Source organism: Elephantulus edwardii, unplaced genomic scaffold, assembly GCF_000299155.1.
Source record: "Elephantulus edwardii isolate Elephantulus edwardi_28Jun2011 unplaced genomic scaffold, EleEdw1.0 scaffold00019, whole genome shotgun sequence".
In the NCBI taxonomy this organism is placed as follows: Eukaryota; Metazoa; Chordata; class Mammalia; order Macroscelidea; family Macroscelididae; genus Elephantulus; species Elephantulus edwardii.
The window spans coordinates 20200486-20209978 of NW_006399769.1; the positions used below are offsets into that span (position 1 = coordinate 20200486).

Below are 9493 nucleotides of genomic sequence, written 5' to 3' on the forward strand. Positions count from 1 at the left end.
GGCCTGTTTTTCCTGAGTTTTACCTGAAAGATGCCTCTTTGCTCGAGGTTGGAAAAACCAAGCTAGGCAAAGAGCTTGCCTCAAGATTGGGGCTGAAATACATTAATATGGGTGATTTAGCTAAAGAAGTCTGATCACTGGATTTCATGGCATCTTTCTCCCACAGAGCAGGTGGTGGCCTTGGACCACGTGTCTTAGAGATTGCAGTGCAGCTTTTTGCCACTAGGCCACCAGAGCTCCCTACAATTCTAGGTGATGCAAAAATTTATTCAAGCCATGCCAAGACAGCAACTGTTGACGCAGCAACTGGTGATGTGTGATTGGCCATCCAGTGTCATGCTGACCAATCTTTCATTTCTCCTCTCATAAGAGATATTTTTATTAGATATTGCATAGCAAAGAAATCAAACTCCTTTACCTTTGATCAAGCCATAGATTGTCTTAGGTTGTCACTTGATAGGTACTACTTAACTGCTCCAATTATTGACTTAAGTCCATACAGAAAAAGACATCTGAAGCTGCAGGAAGAAGAACAGTTCCAAGGCTAAGTGATGATTTCTTTACTAGCAGACGGAGTACACTCCCACACTAGGTACACCAACCCCACAAACCATGTCCATTTCAACTAAAGTAGGGACTCCAATGTCCCTCATAGGGCAACAATTTATAGTCCAGATGCCCATTTCACAGACCCTGACTGTAAAAGCATCAATTCCAGCAAAATCAGCAATTCAGAATGTTCTGATTAATCTGTCATTAATTGGTCCAAAAATATTCTTATTACCATTAATATGATACTGCCGTTGAACCATCAAATGCATTGAAAAGAAACTTTGAAGTGACACAATGACAATGACTTTGATAATTCATAATCTAGTCTTGATGCTGTTGTTGTTGCTATGTGTCATTGAGTTGCTGGCAATTCATAGTGACCCTATGTACAAGAGCCCTAAACCTTCCTCTATCTTGTGCCAATTTCACTGTCTCTGACACACCCACCCACACAGCCCAGTGGCTGAATCAATTCATTTCATCGAGGGTCTTCCCCTCCTGTGTTGTCTCTCCACCCTCCCAAGCATGATGTCCCTTTCCAAGGACCAGTCTCTCATTGTAACATGTCCAAAGTATGTCAGACAAAGCTTCAGAAACCTTGCCTCCAAGGAGCAGCCTTGTCTTTATGTTGTTGTTTACTGTAGAGTCAGAATCAACCGATAGCTGACCCTCCAGTAGGTTTTCAGAGACAGCTTGGGAAGAGATTGCCCATTCTTCTCCCACAGAGCAACTGGTGGCCTCGAACCGTGTGGCTTTGAGATTGCAGTGCAGCTTCTTGCCACTAGGCCACCAGAAACATGCCACATATATGCTTCTTCTTAAATCTATTGGACCAAAATTAAACATTCATGCTGGATAATTTAAAGTTGTGTCTTGGAAAGCACTATTGACATTTATTGAGTGAATACAATTCTGATTTTCAATTGAGACATTAAATTTCTTAAAAAATAGAATTGTTGTGGTTTTCATCAGCCTTTAAATAGTAAAAATAAAGATTTTATTTATAAAAAAATCTCAACCCACATGCTGGAGGGTGAGCTATGAGTCAGTTCAGATTCAGTGGCAATAAGTAAGTGGTGTGTGTGAGTGTGTGAGTGTGAGTGTGTGTGTGTGTGTGTGTGTGTGTGTGAACCCACTCAGTACTGTCAAGATAATACTGACCCATGGTGATCCTGTAATACAAAGTAGAACTGTCCACAGGGTTCTGAAGGCTGTAGTCTTTATAAGGAATAGGATGCCACATCTTCCTCTTGAATAACTAGCTGCCGGTAGGTTTAAACCATTGATCTTTTGGTTAGCAGTCAAATACTCACCCACAGGGTCACTGTGGTTGCTATCTCTATGTATGCACCTATATATGTATCTATCTATGTAGATACATATGTATCTTTGTGTACGTTGATACTTGTATATATACAAATACATAGACATACATGTTTCATATATGTGTCTATTTGTCTAAATTTTAAAAACTAAAAACATTTGCCTTTGAGTTGACCCTGACTCATGGCCACCCCATGTGTATCAGAATATAATAGTGTTCCACAATTGTCAATGGCTGAATTTTGGAAATGGATCACCAAGCCTTTATTCCAAGGCACACTTGTTTGGTTAGACACAACCTCCAATTTTTCTTTTAGTTGAACTTGTCAACCACTCTCAGTTTGGGAATGGCAAATACTTAAATGATACCTCTAATTGTTATTTGGTACATTCACATGATGGAATACTATGCAGCACTTAAGAGCAATGATTTGAAAAAATACTGGAAGAGACTGGAGAACATTATGCTGAGTGAACTAAGTCTCACAAGGACAAATACTGTATAAAACTATTATTGTAAAAATGGAAGGACAACTAGTAAAATGTGTATGGGGGCCCAGGGAGGAAAGGGGAAAGAGCAGAGGGGTAAATGTGGACAGTGGGGAAATCATAGGGTCACACAATTTGCTCGGTGGAAGGAGAAGGTAAAGGAAATGAGAAAGATCCAGTGAAGATCTGAAAAGATGGGGTAATGATGGGCATAGTTCAATGGTGATTAATTTTATAAAGCACAAACTATGGGAATTATTGCATGAAACACAATGTGAATGAAGGAAAATGTAAAAATGTATACGAATGTTGTATGCAAACCAAATAAAATAAATTTTTAAAAAATAAAAAAGATGTGTTGCACTGGGCAGGCCTGCTGTCAAGGAGTTATTTAAAGGGTTAAAGAGCAAGGATTGCATTTCAAGACTATGATGTGTCTTACCCAAGTCCTGGAATTTTTTTTAAATTGCTTCCTATGCATTTGGAAATATCAGCAGGACAACTGAAGGTGACTTGATTGATGCCTTTGGTGGTGTTGAAGAATGTTGAATACACTCTGTGTTGCCGAAAGAACAAGCAAGTCAGTCTTGGACGAAGGGCAAAAAGGGTGGTTTTTAGAAGCAATGATAGTGAAATTTTATTTCATATATTTTTGGTTGGCAAAAGGCATCTGTTCACAGAAAAGAGTATCATTCTGTTAAATGAAGAGGGTCGTTGAAAGAGGAGAATCTCCAGAGAGATTTACTGACATAGTGACTTCAACAGCAGGACTGAGCACGGCAGAGATTGAGAGTAAGGCACAGGACAGGACAGGGTTTTGATCTGTTGTTGTGATGATTGCTATGAGTAGTAGTGAACTTCATGGCACCCAGCAACAACAATGAACAATGTTGATGGGAACAGATTGCTAGGTCTTTCTCCTGCAATACCTCTAGGTAGATTTATCCCACTCACCTTTAACCTTTTTGCCATCAAGGTAATAACTTCTCCCAGTACATTTAAAAAAAAAAAGCACTGGAGCACTGGGGCGAGATTACATTTCTATAGAACTTTTCATATTGCAAAGCTTTTTGTAGAATTAAGAATAAGTATGGAATGTCATGACCACCCCTAGGCAGGAAAGCAGATAATCTCCATTATTTCTGTTTTACAAACTGGGTAACCAAAGTCAGGAAATGTTGCACACTTTTCCCAGGGCACCAGATGTAGCAAGCATCAAAGCTGTTCCTGTGATTTAGGACTGGGGCCTGGTACACAAATCCATGCCTACTATTTTCCTGCACGCGATATATCTCTCAGAGATTACAGAGGAGAATAGCAGAAGCATTTTCATTCTCATGATAGTGTTCATAAACCACCCTGCGTATTTGCTCAGAAAGAAACTATTCTTGACGCGATTGGTGACTTAGTGAAAAAGAAAGACAGCCTTTCTAAACTGTATTAATAAGAGAAATGCTATGTCCAGACAGGTGCTAAGCCTTTCCAGTGTTTCTAAGGTGTTTTCTTCAATGTTGAGGTGTAAGATAGATTTTAACAAAGCTTAGTCTGAGAAAGAAGCAAATTGTAATTAAAAATGCAGCCTGTGTAGTCTTACTGCACTTTGTCTAAATGTTCTTTCACAACTGGATATTTTGATTTAATACATGAAAGACAGGCACCTCTAGCTTTCTACCAGGAAAGCTTCCACTTGCAGCTAATACACACAGAGAAAACACACAACCAGCCAGGCTTTAATGTTGCCCCACTGCAAGCTGACCCAGGGAAAAACAACCTCAGACCTTCACCACCAAAGTTTACACATGTACTACATGTGTAGTAATGGCAAAAATGCAATTTCCTTAAGCTTTCACATTTTTTTAGTCAGCATCATGGCCAAAGAATGCCTGGTTTTGGTTTCCTGGTAAATCCAAATAAAATCATTAATTCCATTCTCAATTTGAGGGTAGTAAAGATGCTAAGGGTTGTTGGGAGCAGTCTTGAGTCTAATTAAGTCTTAACCTCTTGGTTTAACCTGTAAATATTTTCCACATTTAATACAAATTTGACACAAAATCTCTTGAGATTTTATCTCTTGTCTCCCCATACAAATCTGACCTGCAATGGTAGACTTAACAAGGTCAGATTATCAATAAAAGAAGCATTCATCCTAAGAAAACACTTCCAGTTTAAACAAAACATTGCACATCTAGTCAAGTTCCAGGGTGTCCATCTATTTGAATAGAGATCCAGGCTGATGATAAGTCTGTTAATTTTGCTTTACCCACCGACTTTATTGCTATTTATATATTGTTATAAGCAGCTCTTACACTGATTCTGGTTTTTTTCTAAAGAAAGTAAAGCATTTTTTTAAATAAAGTCACGCTTAAAAAGATACTTCATTGTTTTTAAAGTTCTACACAAATGGCATACTTTTCAGTCTCTAACTTAAATGTAATAAAGTTGCTTTAAAGACAGCGAGAGAGCTTGACTGTCTTTATGAAAATGATAATTTATATGTTATTGTGTGTATCATCAAGTTGGAACCGACCCATTGCTAACCCTCCAGCGGGTTTTCAGAGGCAGGTAATCACACGGGAGAAGATTGGCCATCTGATTGGCAGCTGAAACCACGTGCCTTCAAGACTACAGCGCAGCTTTCTTGCCACTAGGCCATCAGAGTTCCCTATAATACCAGTGTCAATTATTGCCAGTTACATCCACTTCTATCCCAACTCCTTTGGGACTGAAATGTGGACAAGATTATTTGGTCAAAGTATATATATTCTAGTATCTTAGTGACAAATACATTTTAAGGTTTTAAAAAGAATTCCTTAAAAGCAATCTATGCACATAATTTAGAAACTCATGAGACATACCTTATTTGGAGAAAGCAATTTTTTTAAAAAATCTACCACACAGAATGATTCTTCTTTTTCCCTTAGGCTTTTGTGCACCACAAATTCCATCCAAATTATTGCAAAGAAACAAGAAAAGATCCAACCATCTTTCTTTTTGTTTCAGACATTCCCATGAACCTCTCTGCACTTTGAAAAGAACATTCTACAAAACACACACACACATACATTCCTTCTCAAACTGGTTTTAGCTCTGAATTAAGGAATCTTCTATCAAATTACCATTCGCACTTGCTTTTTAGGGAGTAAATATTTCTAAATATTATTTTCTAGCCCAAAGCACACATTTTCATGAAGCAAATTTGACAGTTAGAAATTCTAGGACGGTGAAGGAAAGCCCCTAGGTAAAATAGAAACGTTAAATATTTTAAAAATACAGAAACATGGCCCCCAGCTGCTCCGCAGGAGAAGGATGGGCAATCTCCTCCCGTGAGATTAACTGCCTCTGAAAATCTGCTGGAGGATCAGCTATGGGTTGGTTTTGACTGGTACACAGCAGCAACAGACGCATGGCAATTACATTTTCTTTTTCTTCTTTCTCTTTTTTTTTTCCAACGGTGTTTTCAGGAGGGAAAAACAAGATGAAATGGCATAAGAAAAAAGTGCAAATACTACCGAGTTTATTCTATCAGATGTCCACTTTTCAATGAAAAGAATTTTTCCTATGTTGTAAGGCAATTCTGTTTTGTTTTACTCCAGTCTTTTCTACATTTTGGCAAACTCAGTCAAACGCCTGTAGTCTGCCAATAACAGCACAAAAGAGTGGGGAGCAAAGTCTGACTAAAAAAAACCCCAAAAACTAATGAGGGATTTCCCACCTCCAAAGTGAAATCTGCCATTTGTAGTTATGTATTAATGTCATCAATTAAGTTGAAGGAAGTTAGACTCAAAACACTTATTAACATATCAAAGCCTTTGAGAAAACAGACTCAGCCCCTCTGGCAATTTCTGGGTTTCCAGGGTGAATCAGCAGACAGGGTGTCCTCTTCCCAGAGGGAGAGGCAGCTCCACTCATGCTCCTGGGAGGCATGTGCCCCCAGCCTGGACAGTCTCCCTCCATGGGGCAGCCGCTTCTCCTCAGCTGCTGGCCTGGGATAAGTCCTTATTTAAATGACAGTTATTTAATTCTATTTTAAAAATTCCTTTTGATTCTCAATTTAAGTTATTGCTGCTTCTGCTACATAATCCTGAACCCAAGCAGGATGTTGCCAAGGAGAAGTTTGCTTGTTTCACAGTTCGAGTTAAGGGTGCTCAATGACACCCCAGCCACTGTCAATAGTAATGTAGTCACAAAAATAATAACTGGAGTAAAATAATTGTCCTTATCATCTTTAAATAGTGCAACTTGAGGCTTGAATTTGTTCTTCAGTACCTTAGGTTGTGAAATGCCTAGTAAATGCCTAGTGAGTTAATCTCTTTTGATTTTTAGACTCTAGCTCTTTGCATATTTTATTATAATGCTTTGATTTTTCTCCTGAGCTGCCCTTTGAAATCTTGTTTTCAGCTCCTTAACGTCTTGATTTCTTCCCTTGATTTTGGCTTCTTTGTTCTCTACTGCAATATTCAGAGTTGCTTCTCACATTCCTCTCAGTCTTTTCTTCCTCTTCTTGACCTCTTGCATTTTTCATAGATATGTCTTGATACCTTCTCACAGCTCACTTGGTCTTCATTCATTAGTGTTCAAGGTCTCAAACTTGTTCTTGAGACAGTTTTTAAATTCAGGTGGGAGAGACTCAAGATCAAATTGTGGCTCTTGTGGATTTGTTTTCATTTCTTTAGCTTCAGTTTGAACTTGCACAGGATGATCTGTTCCACAATTGACTGAGTTTTCACAGCTGATATTGAGCTTCTTCAGTGATTCTTTCCACAGATGTAAAGTTGCTATTTGTGTTCTTTATAAAAGATATTTGCAAAGAACAAATCATTCACTGTACAAAATTTATCATTCTATATCCAGCCTCATGTCTTTCACCAAGTCCATGTATCCAAGTACTGATCCTTCTTTTTTGTTCCCAACTTTTACATTCCAGTCTCCAATTACTATTCATGAATCTTGGTTGTGTGTTTGATTGATTCCTGACTGCAAAATAAATGGTGTTGGTCATTGCTAATGGTTGATGATGAATTATGGTGGTGGTTGTTGTGTGCCATTATATTGAGTGGACTCATAGTGACCCCACAAAGTCGGGTTTCTTGGCTGCAAGCTCTAGGGCTTGCCAAATCTATGATCATTTGATGTTTCTCAGTGGAGTCTTCAGGTGACTTAGAACAGCCAGCTTTTTGCTTAGCAGTTGAGCAGACAATTTACACCAGCAGGGCTCCTCCCCAAATTAATAGTTACTGATTACCCAATACTTACTTTAGTTAAGAATGGTAATAAGCCTTTATATGTCTTTCCTTGTAGTATTTTATTTAGAAGAATCTAGATGCCAGGACTGCCATGTTCATTTTATAGGCAAGAGAACTGAGGTTCAGAATGATTACATTTCCAAGGTCACCCAGTCATAGCAAGGCAAGAGTTAAGATACTATGCACCAAATGAAAGACTTGCAAAATACATAGAACAAACATTAACAAAACTGAAAAAGGAAATAGACAGCACTACTATAATATTTGGAGACTTCAATACACCCCTCTTAAGAAAAGATAGAACTACCAAAAAGAAACTCAACAAAGATACTGAAGAATTAAACCACACAATAAATCAACTTGACCTCATAGATATTTATAGGCTAATGCACCTTCAAAAAACATAGTATACCTTCTTCTCCAATGTACATGGAACATTCTCCAGAATAGATCACATCCTTGGACACAAGGCATCAATAAGTTAAAAAATATAGAAGTAGTACAAAGCATCTTTTCAGATCATAATGCTACAAAATTCAAAATAATAGGACGATAAAGGAGAAAAAAACATGCATTTGGAAGCTGAACAACTTCTTGCTTGAACACGGCTGGGTACGAGAAGAAATAAAAAATAAAATTAAAAAGTTTCTGGAAACAAATGACAATGAAAACACCACTTACCAAAACCTCTGGGAAACAGCCAAAGCTGTAATCAGAGGTCAATTTATAGCAATAAGCAAACACATCAAAAGGCAAGAAAAATTGACCATTGACTCTCTAACTCAACATCTTCAGCAAATTGAAAAAGAACAGCAAGAAAACCCAAGAACCTCTAAAAAACCCAAAATTCTAAAAATTAGAGCAGAAATATATGAAACAGAAAACCAAAAAGTAATTGAAACTATCAACAAAACTAGGAATTGTTTTTTTAAAAGGTCAATAAAATCTACAAACCATTAGCAAAACTCACAAAAGAAAAGAAAGAGAAAACACATATAATGCAAATAAGAGACGAAACACGCAACATTACAACAGAACCAACTAAAATAAAAAAGCTAACATTAGAGTATTATGAAATATTATACTCAAACAAATATGAAAACCTAGAGGCAATGAACAAATACCTAGAAATGCACAACCTACCTAAGCTAACAAACTGAAATTGAACATCTGAACAGACCCATTAAAAAGAAGAAATGGAAAAGGTAATACAACAACTTCCAACCAAAACAAAGCCCTGGACCAGATGGTTTTACAAGTGAATTTTATCAAACATTCAAAGAAGAATTGTCACCAATTCCACATAAACTATTTCAAGAAATAGAAAAAGATGGAATTCTCCCAGATTCATTCTATGAAGTAAACATATCCTTGATACCAGAGCCAGGAAAGGACACCACCAAAATAGAAAACTATAGGCCAATATCTCTTTTGAACATAGATGCAAAAATACAGAATAAAATACTGGCCAATAGAATTCAACAATACATCAAAGACATAATCCATCATAACCAAGTGGGATTTATAACAGGTATGCAAGGATGGTTCAACATAAGAAAAATAATCAATGTAATTAATCACATTAACAAAGCAAAGAAAAAGAACCACATGATCCTATCAATTGATGCAGAAAAGGCCTTTGACAAAATCCAACACCCTTTCCTGATTAAAACACTCAACAAAATAGGATTAGAGGGGAATTTCTTCAACATAGCAAAAAATATTTATGCAAACCCGAGAGCCAACATCGTTCTCAACGGAGAGAGGTTAAAGGCATTCCCTTTAAGAAGAGGAACTAGGCAAGGATGCCCACTATCATGCAATACTGTTTTGGATGTTTTAGCAAGAGCAATAAGACAAGAGAAGGAAATAAGAGGTATCCAAAT

At 37.4% G+C, this 9493-nt stretch overlaps 1 pseudogene; it reads left to right on the forward strand.

Moving 5' to 3' along the window:
- The window catches only part of LOC102870734, a 9470-nt pseudogene extending 8620 nt beyond the window's left edge, over positions 1-850 (forward strand).
- Positions 851-9493: the final 8643 nt, after the last annotated feature.